Below are 10,643 nucleotides of genomic sequence, written 5' to 3'. Positions count from 1 at the left end.
CCCGAAGGAACATAAAAAGACATTGCAATTCTGCATATTTTCCGCAGCTAAGTGACTGTCGTGGCAAAAATAGAATGAACAACAAGTTGGCAAGAAATCTTGGCCCGAATCACAACCTCATGAATGAAAGCCCTGTGGTGTGGCTTCTGTTATTATGTTTTTTATTTTTAGCCATATTATATTCTGCATTCGTGGTTGGATTTCCAGGAATTCCGGTTAGGTTTTGCATCATGTATTTCGCATTTTTTACCCAAATCGGATTTAAGGAATTGCGTTCGTCTGGGCCGGGACAAGGCTGGCCCAGATAAAGGACCTCACTCCCATTTCGGATGATTGCAAATCAATTTGCTGGCACAATCGAAGAAAAGAATTCGCCTTTCTCGCTCGTCTTAAAGTCGAACCACATTTTTAGGGACTCCGTTTGGCAAAATGCCCGAAACTAAGCTCCTGGCCCTGGCTTGTGCGCCAGATTGCGCCTTCTGTCAGTCAAAGGCAAACACCTGTAATAAATATTCGTTTGTCGTCTTCGCTCGGTTATCCTGGATTTCTGGTTGCGCTGTCACAGATACATTTTGTCTGCTTTTCCGTGTGAGCGCACAAGACAACGGAAGGAGGGTAGCAGGAGCCAGGATTCTGCCTAGCTGGCACAATTTTATACACTTCAGTTCAGCCCCCGCCACTATGTCCTGACTCGATTTCCATTCGGGGGGAGCAGGAGCGAGGCAGAAGGAAAAGTAAAAGGCAAAAAATAAAAACAGAAAACGAAGCCAACAGCCGGAGTGAAGTGCATTTGGCCTCCATACACATTTTGGTGTGTCCTGGCCACTTTTGGCTCTTCATCCTTTCGACCATCCACTCCCAGGCCCACTCGAAAAGCAATTCACTCAGCCATTTATGGCGGCACAAGGAGCCCCCGGCGTACGCATCCCATGCCAACCATAAATTTGCGGCACGCAGCTTCTGCTGCTGCAACTGGACTCTTAATTTAGCCAAGGATGCACCAAGTGTTACATTTTGCGCCCAGCTGAGCGCTCAGCGTGTGTTATTAATTACGTAATTTGTTTATTAATAAACAACTGACGACTAGCACGACGAGTCCTTGCCCCCTCTCTCCTTCGAACATGCCAACACCTGCCGGAGACGGAGCCGGAGCTGGAGTTCCGCTCTGTGTGGCACATTAACCCATTCAGCAGGCTTCTGCTTATTTTCTCATTGCTTATTCAGGCAATCAGAGGCGCTGTTTACTCGGCTCTCCGGTTCTGGATGTAATGAAATTAAATCTCAACTGCATAAACTTGGCCGGGAACTGTTTGACTTACAATTAAATTGCTTAGCTCCGCTCTTGGTACTCGTTCCACTCATGCCTCTCGGCTTGCCACTCTGCAACACCTTTTTTTTTTGAAGGCGGCATAAATCAATTTTTATTTGGCAAGCTTCGTCCTTGCTGTGCCCCAAGCTGTTAATTGCACACACAGCGAATTCTAATGGCAAACACGAGCTGGCAATGCCGTACTGTTGAGGCAGAGATGTTATTAAATTATAATTACCAGCGCCTTATTAACGCAATTAGAGCCAGGACAAAACCGCAATACAGGACACGTTGTCTGGTTTTTGTGGCTTCGAAGCCTGACGAAGTCGTCAGTCGTCAGTCGGGAGTCAGACAGCATGTCGTTGACAAGCCGAGATAACAAAGGAAAAAAATCAATCAATCAAGCCCCGATATCAATAGATGGTTGTACTCTGTCTATAAATAACATGGGTTTAATCACCCTCGTAGGAGTTTGCATTCCAGGTAACTTATTTGAAATGGAATCTACAAATTGCTTCTGCAGTCCATGTTGCGTATACGTCATGTGGGCCGTTGAGCTGCAGGCGAAAAAAAGGGTATTTCTGAGTTTCTCAAGTTCCCGCTGCCATACCAATGATCTAAGTTGATCTAAGTCTAAGTTCTATTGCTTCTATGGCGAATAATTGGATATGGATGTCAAGATTATGTCTAGTTTCTTCCAAATAAATAACCTTTAAAGATACCTTTTTTAATATTCATACAAAAATGAATAGGATGAAATGGAATTCTTTTATGTAATATAGATCTATATACATCCTTTTTGGTAAAATTTGCAAATCAGAAAATAACACTGAAAAGTCCTAATAAACTCAGCTCGATACCAGCACTACGTCGAGTGCATTAGATGAATATTAAAAGCACTCACCCGCAGCAACAGCAACATCAGCAGCTGGAGTAGCAGCACTTGAAACTTAAAAGTGAATGGCAGGCGGACTGGTACTTGTCCAGGACCTCCAATCGCCTCTACCATCAATAGTGCTTGAAGGAGAAGGAACAGCAACAGCTTGTGGCATCATGGTGCGTTGCATAATTTATTGTTATGCAATCAATCGCAGCAACAAAGTTGAACGCGCAACAAATAGACTCTACTTTCTGGCACTCATCCTGACTGAGTGGCTCTGATGGACGTTACTCTGAGCGGCCATAAATTATCCATATTTATTAGGATTTAATCAAATTACATTTACCTATTTGCACGTCCTTGTCCTGTGTGGGAGAAACCAAATGTCAAATACTTTAGCCTGCCATGTGCAAACAAACATGTCCTTGCTAATTTTTGCCGCGTAATTTTCTGGAACGATTTTACTGCCATTTTGATTACACTGGAAAAAGTACAAAGGATATATAATAAACTATATATCAATATACTATACAAGGTATATTCACAATTAAATAAAACTTTCTAAGACTTGAATAAAATAATATAAAAGTTACCTTGCTATCTTTATTTCTGCCTTTGTTATTATTTTTGAAACGTGCAACTTCGTGCGGCATGTTTGGTAGATTTCTGCGGCTAAACAATGGGCCATTAAGTGGCCATGTCATTGCCAGGATACAATGCGACAGCCTGGTTAACCTGTCATCGGCAAATGCTGCCACCATTCCTCCCTTTTAGTGGAGTGGACTTTAAGGAAGAAATCAGCGCTTTATGCTGTCCTTTCCAGTTTAAACACGGCCAGAATTAATTTAATCAGCTTGTATTAACGTTTTCTGCCAGACACCTGTTGTCAGCTTCCGCTACCTTGGCAGATCCTTTTGCTAATCAAGCCGTGCGACAAACAAAATTTGCTAAATCGCACAAAAAGGACCAAGGACGGAACCTGAAGGACCCAAAGGACCTTAAGCCATTCGCTTTTGGCGAACTTCCGGCTGCTCTAATGGCGGAAGGATGCAATTAATTCGGTTAAGGACGAATTAGAAATGTCACCTGTTTAAGAAGGGCTTTGGCCTTTCGGGTGGCTGGGCATCTCTGATTGTCAAAGGATTGGAGGAAGGAAGCAGGACATATTGTATGAATAATTGCTCACAATCCGCCCCGCAGCTGCATCTTCTCACAGCCCACAGCCAAGTCTGTGGGGAAAATGGAACAAGCCAAGCGAATTAAAAGTCTTAGCAACAAAAGCGAAAAGTCAAAATGTTTGCAACACAAATAAATTCAACACTTTACGCATATTTTCATAAACTGCTTTTCGGGTAAATAATATATAGGGGTACAGTGTGAGAAAAAATGGTTAATGGTTTATTATTAATGGAGTAAATGGTTCAATAATTGGGTATTTAAATATTAATAGAAAGCAGGACGTTTATTATTAATGCTGACATTTGGTTCACATACTTTCAATAATTAATTATCCTTTCTATGATATAAAAAAACTATGATAACAAAATGTGTTAGTGTATATTTACACAAAGACTCAGATGATGATGCCTTGAACGGGGGTTAGGGACAGGATGGGCGCAGGGACGCAGGAGGAGAGTGTTTTAATCCAACCACAACACAAACACTAACCGAAGTGTGGGTCCTGCCCCAAGGCAGAACACGGACACTTAAAGCAAACTAACAAGGGCAGGGAGGACACGGAGGACATCGAGCAGTAAGAGGCTGGAGGCAGGAGGCAGGAGGTAAGTGGCGGGTGGATGCCAGGCTGGGCTAGTAAGTCAAGGCTCCTCAAATTCCTTGTCTTATCAACGGACACGCCGGAAGCTGTGGCAGCAGCTCTCATACATATTTACATGCCTCGTTGGGGCATTGTTGTTGTGTGCTCTGTCTGGTCTCATCACATTACGTATTCAACAGTGCAAACCGAGTTACAACAGAAGGCAGCAAGGCAGCAAGCCAGCAAGGACCTCCTCCATTGGCCTGGGAGGACTCAAACAAACAGACAACTTATACACATATTTGATGCCAACCTTCTGACAGAATAGAATTTCAACGATTCTTACAGTTTTTGGCCAAATGTTGAAAGTTCGATTTTGTTTTGACTTAAAGCCTGTTGCACTTAGAGGATGCGGGGAGGAGAAAGTGCTTTCTCCTTAACATGTCTTTCCGTTTCTCGGCATTCGATGCCTTTCCGGCTCCAAGAATCAACCAATTTTCGATGCAAATTCAATTGCTGCGAAAAATGTCCATTAAAAATCGTAATTGAAACGTTAATAATTTAATGCGATTGGCGACAATTTCTCGACTCGAGTCCTTTTCGCCTCCTATCTCCTGCCTCCTGCGGCTGCTTCGAGGCTGTCAATTGAGTACAAAAATCGATCATAATTCGATAAACGCCTGGCCGAGGGGACCTGGTCTTCTTCCTGGCCTGACCTTCTGGGTAATGGAACTCTCAGTTTCAAATTTTTCGGGTCTGCAAAGAGTGGGTTACAGTTCCAGGAAAGTGAAGATGCTTTTTCATGTCGAAAAATTCCATTGTAATCAGCTCCATCAGAGTGTTTGTCACCATTTATTGTCACGGGGGGTTAGAGCACCGACCCGACCCCTTTCTCGAAAAGAACTTTCTTATTTTCTGGGAAACATAAAATGAGATTCACGGAAATCTCCGTCATAATGGGGACATCAGTTGCCGGCTCTTTGCCGCAATCACAATCCCAATCCAGATTCCCGCCGCAATGGCAGGCATCTATCAAGCAAATTGAACACGCCCCTGTCGCATATATTATGCCTATGGCTTTACCCTTTTCCAGAGGTTAAAAACCAAAGCGGAGGGGGGCCAGGGCAATTGCAAATCCCACGCATCCATAGACTGACAGTCGGGGACGGTCTCGGCTCTAATATCGCTCCATAAATAAAGCCAAACAATAAGTGCGTTAACCTACGCATGGGTAAGCTGACGGATCAGTCATGGTGACAGCTCCTGCGGAGCACACGGCCCGTAGTGGTGATGGGCCAGGACGCAACGTAGCCGTCTCCGTCTGCGACACGTGTTGACATGTCAGTTAGGCAAATGAGGGTAGACAGGACTGGCAAGGCAGCAGACTGGCAGGCAGGCAGGATAGTAGCCAAGTTCCAGAGTTCCCCGACGAGTCATTAGCCGGGACCATGGGGGGGCAGACGAAACTAAACAAATGGAAGGCCCCACCCTCCGCGTTATAAATGCCACTCATTTACGGAACAATTGTCTCCACCAGCTGGACCACTCCAAATCTGGGCTTAAAGACTCAGATTAATCAGAATTTGTCTTGGCATTGCGCCGGCGGGTGGCCGGCTAGTGTGGCTTCAACGGATTTAACGACTCCCGCCCCCGAAGTGATCCAACATCCGGCGGTCACCTTGATGGCGCCACAATGCCAACATGCCGCAAACTGAATATAGGACAGAAAAAATCCAATACTAACACGGGACAGTGGCAATGGCATAAAAAATAAATGCAAAATAATAAAAATCGATTGGAAACAGGCTCGGCTCACAATTGAAATTGAATAGACTCGAGCAGCGGCATCCTTTCGATCCGCAGGATGTGGCAATGCCGGCCACTTTGCACGTTGTCATTTGATAACCCATTGTGGCAGACGCAAATTGAAAAAAGTGCCGGCCGTCGAGCGAAATGGTAAATGGCGAAGGCTAAAGGACGAGAGACTAGGGACGGAGGGAATTTTGCTAAAAATGGATCGGGGATTGGGGATTGGGGAGGGCCGGAGGACATCTGTCGGATATGTGTGAAAGTGAGGTCTAACATGGATAGTGTCCCTGCTTAGAGTTTGACAACGGCGCACAAAAAAAATAATCATAATATAAGGGAAAAGGATTCTCCCTTGGCCCGGCGACCTTTGAACTTTTTGGAGGAGGACAAGCGACGCCAAACCGCAACAGAAAAGCAATTAACATAAAATGACACTTTGATTGAAACGTCTAATGTGCAAGACAGTCCAACAACCCGTCGGTTGAATGGATTCGGGTGTCGGGTTCATGAGGTCAGGTTGCTGGACCAGAGCCAAGTGCCAGTTAAGGACTGCCTGGTATTGCAAATGCCCCCAATTTACGGCCAGAGCTTCAGTCAGGCGAACAGATAAGCCGGACAAAACTTTCTTTGAGCCCGGCCCGCACTTATTTTCGCCCGGTCCGATAGCCAGTGGCCAAAAGTTCCGTGTGCACAAATCGAAACGAATACGTGCCCATGCATTCCCATCCGATACCCAAAAGAAATCGTTCATTATCTCAACTAGTTGTGTGCATCTTCCCTCCTGACTGGACTGGTTGGACTTCATGGCGTATGCGTGATATGCTGGGCGAGCAGGAGGAGCAGAAACCACATTCCACTGGCCCAAAAGTCGGGCTTAATTTCGAAGGACTTTAAAGCTCCTTGGTTGGCCAGTCAAGCGGACACGTGTTAACCATTAAATGTCAGTCGTAAATAGGAAAAGCCGTTAACCAGACCATGATCAAGACAAATTAAATTTTACTTCTCTCAGCTATAATGCCCTTTTGATTTCAGCCCAATAGCAAGTCCTCCTGTCAGCCAAGAGCCTTCCAAATCTGGGCGATTAAAATCCAACTGTAATTCAAGTCTAAGCCATCAGCCTCCGCTTTGATTCCGCAATCTACACAATGTTTAGGATTTAATTTAAATATACATACATATATATTTGTAGGCGAATAAACGCATTCTAAGGAAAATCCTGAGCACGCTCCTTGCCTCGGAAATAAACAGAACGGCCCAGGACAGAACCCTTGCCCTTGCCTTGCCGTGGCCCAACTTTGGCAGGAGTTTTTGTTTGTGCATAAAATTAAAGGAAGTCGGCAGTGGGGCAGCTTTTATGATTGGGTTGCTGGGCCACCGGCCGGCTGTTGTTTGGGTTAATAAAATATGCAAAAATTCGACACGAAAATTAAGTTTCCTTTCCGTTGGAACGACGACCTTTGCCGCAGCGAGGTTTGGATGGGAAGCGAGGATATCAGTAGGCAGTAGCATATGCGCCGCATAGACATAGACACATCACACATCCGCCCCGTTGCCGGCTGTTGACTACTAATAATCAAATTATTTAATGAAACTAAAACTTTTGAGAGCCTGTCACGTCCTGTTTAGTAATGGCCTAAGTGTGTTTTTAGCGCCCGCATCGGATGTTGTTATAATTAACATGTTATTGAGTTAATTACTCTCATGTTGGCAGCTTAAAGCGTTATTTTTAAGCCTTACAAAATCACTTCTGGCCCAAGATTAACTTTACATGATTACCATGGCCATACACCGGCCATACACCATAATTCGAGGCAGGCCATTCTATTGAATTCCGGGAAATTCATTTAACTCGCACAAACAAGGCAATTCTATTAAATAAATTGAATGTGTACACACCGGGTACAGACGGGTCCTGGGAAGCCTTTTAAACTAATGTGAGGAGCAACCTGAGGGGAGGAAAAATGCCATAAAACGAGGAAAACCGGAATAAGCCTAAACATAAAGTCAAGGGCCTTTCGTTTACGTTCAATTGTTGTACACGAAGGCATGAATTTGGCTCAATATATCAATACCTGATGCTCACCCGCACAATGCCAGCCACACCAGACCACACCCACTGATATACACCACCCCCGAGGAACCGCAAAAGAAAGGTATATATTATTTATGAGTGTGTATTTTAACTAAACAGAAATTGAATTGTTGTTTCTGGCTGTTTGCTATTTGTGCTTGCACGTGGCTTTTCGACGACTGTCAACAATTCGCTTTTTTTCGCATTCGGCATTCGGCATTTGGCGTTTGGCATTTCCCATTTTTGCGGTTTATTTATAAGTGATCAGAACGAAAGTCGAACGTGTTTATGGGACAAATGAAGTACTTTAGATTCAATTATGCATTCGCCAACAGAACACATAATGGAATCCCAAATTGTGGTGGCATCCGTGTGGGAGTCAGTCTTGTTTGTTTACCCGCCGCTTGAATTTTTCGCAAGGCATTCCCCTTTAAAGCCATTCGACTTGGCCACAAATCAGATTTGTGGTTTATGGTCCCCGTCCCAGGGAGGAACGGTAGATGGCCCTAATAAGGGTAAGTGGTGCCCGGGGCTAACCACAGTCAAAGGAATGTGAAGCATCCTTTCGCCGACGGGGAATCCTAAAATTGACCTTTGTTTGGCGCCAGACCGACTCTAAATCAAAGTTCTCCGACTCTCTGACTGGTTGTCGGATGAGTGTTTATTAATGGTTTCCAACTTATTCGGCTTTATTCATTTTATGCCACTTCACGACAGCACATTTCCCATACGCCCTGCACCATTGTCTGCTGAAAATCAATACTTCGGTAATCCGTTTTGGCGGCTTACAAGTGTAATCATCACATGAGTAGTTGTTGCCGACCGCCATGGCCCGAAAAGCGTCAAGAAATCTCGGCTAATAGGCACTTCCAATGCAATGACCGCACTCCGGGTAATCGAAAGGGAATCCCAAACTCTTGACACTCCCGGACAAAGAAAAACTAAGTGAAGCCGAAATCCTTTGAGAAATTAGTTGGCTCGACCGAGTGGCTTTTCTCCAATTCTTTGGACATTTTCCAAGCCGGCAGATAGGGCTTTCGTGTCTGCGGTTTAATAAGCTGGCCAGGTCGGGGACGGGCTAGTTAGTCTTGGCTAACAAAATCCCTGGAATTCCACCGGACTGTCATTTGGAGACGCCACACGCACAGAGGCAGGAAACGAATACGCTGCCAGAAATAAAGTTAGCTCCAGAGACTTGTTTTGATAGGTATTGATGATTTGCTTACAGTTTTGTGCAGTGTATCCTTCGGACTGGGGAAATCAATTGGCAGTGACGTCAAGGTCCAGGACATTCGATACAAGTGACATACAGGAAAAAATGGAAACTTTGTACCGCCTGCGGTTTACATCAAGTTCGAGGTCCAAGCTTTTTGGCAACATCCTCGGAGAAAATTGTGTTAGCTGGTAGAGTGCTGTGCGGTATGCAGCATTTAGCTGCCATTTGTTTTTTAGAGACCATTTGGCAGAGGGCCGTCAAGTCAAAGGGCAGCTGGGAATCGAGTTAACAAGCAAATGCAATTACAGCCCCTAAACAAACTGAAGTTGCACTCTTAATTTCGTTGGCTGGCCTTCGTTGGCCAAAGACACTGACTGACTCTGAATGCAGGAAATTAGCGAGACACTTGACGGGTTTGTGCCAAGAACGCAATCAGGCCAATTTCAATCCCAGCCCGGCTGTGCTGACTCAATTAGGGAGCCGGATCTGCAAACGGGCACAACCCCCATCCGCCAGGACACAAATCAGATCAAATCAAGAGTCGCTGGCGACACCAGCCATTGGTTAAGCCATTAAATTATTAAAGTAACAGTCTTTGGGGACTCGCAGAGAAAGAGCCGCGAGTCAAAAGTCAACACCTGTTGGCTCCAAATCGAGCCTCATCTCCTTCATTCCCGCCGCGTGTCATTCTGTCGGCATCCCTAATTCAATTATCGGCATGAGGAGCTGGGAGCTCTGCCGCCCGCCCTGCCATCTGCAAGGTAAACATTTGCTTAAACTTCACAATGAAATTATCCGGGCGTGTCCTGGCAGTGCAGGCAGCAACGACGAGGGAATTTTACTCATCCTTCTCTGCATTCAGTCGGTGAATTGTCAAAGTAATGGAAGTGTGTTGTGGCTAACAGTCTGAGAATAAAAACAAGAAAGGAAAGCTAACTTCGGGCGGAGCCGAAGTTTATATACCCTTGCAGTTGAGTCGCAGTCCGCTAGGTGGCGCCACGCATCTTATATTATTAGATATATAGTGGATCGTATATAGTTGGCCGATCCTTATGAAACTTGGCAAATCGAATTATTTTGCCAAAAGAGGAATCCATTGAAACTCCCATCCTTCTGACTTGAAAAACAACGAAGTTATAGCATTTCCGATCAATCAGTTATATGGTAGCTATAGGATATAGTTGGCCGATCCTTATGAAATTCGACAAATCAGATTGTTTTTCCCAAAATAGAATCTCTACCAAATCCCATCTTTCTAACTTAAAAAACACCAAAGTTATGCCAATTTCGATCGTTCTATGACAGCTATAGGATATAGTCGGCCGATCCTTACGAAATTTTGTACATTAGATATTTTGGTCAAATATAACATTTGTAGAAACTCCCAACCCTCTAACTTAAAAAACATCAAATTTATGGCATTTCCGATCAATCAGTTATATGGCAGCTATAGGATATAGTCGACCGATCCCGGCCGTTCCGACTTATATACTGCCTGCAAAGGAAAGAAGGGTGTGTGCAAAGTTTCAACTCGATAGCTTTAAAACTGAGAGACTAGTTTGCGTAGAAACAGACAGACGGACAGACGGACAGACGGACAGA

The sequence above is a fragment of the Drosophila ananassae genome, chromosome 2L (genome assembly GCF_017639315.1).
Source record: "Drosophila ananassae strain 14024-0371.13 chromosome 2L, ASM1763931v2, whole genome shotgun sequence".
NCBI lineage: Eukaryota > Metazoa > Arthropoda > Insecta > Diptera > Drosophilidae > Drosophila > Drosophila ananassae.
The sequence above is the reverse complement of the archived record's forward strand: the minus strand, read 5'-3'. Positions refer to the sequence as shown.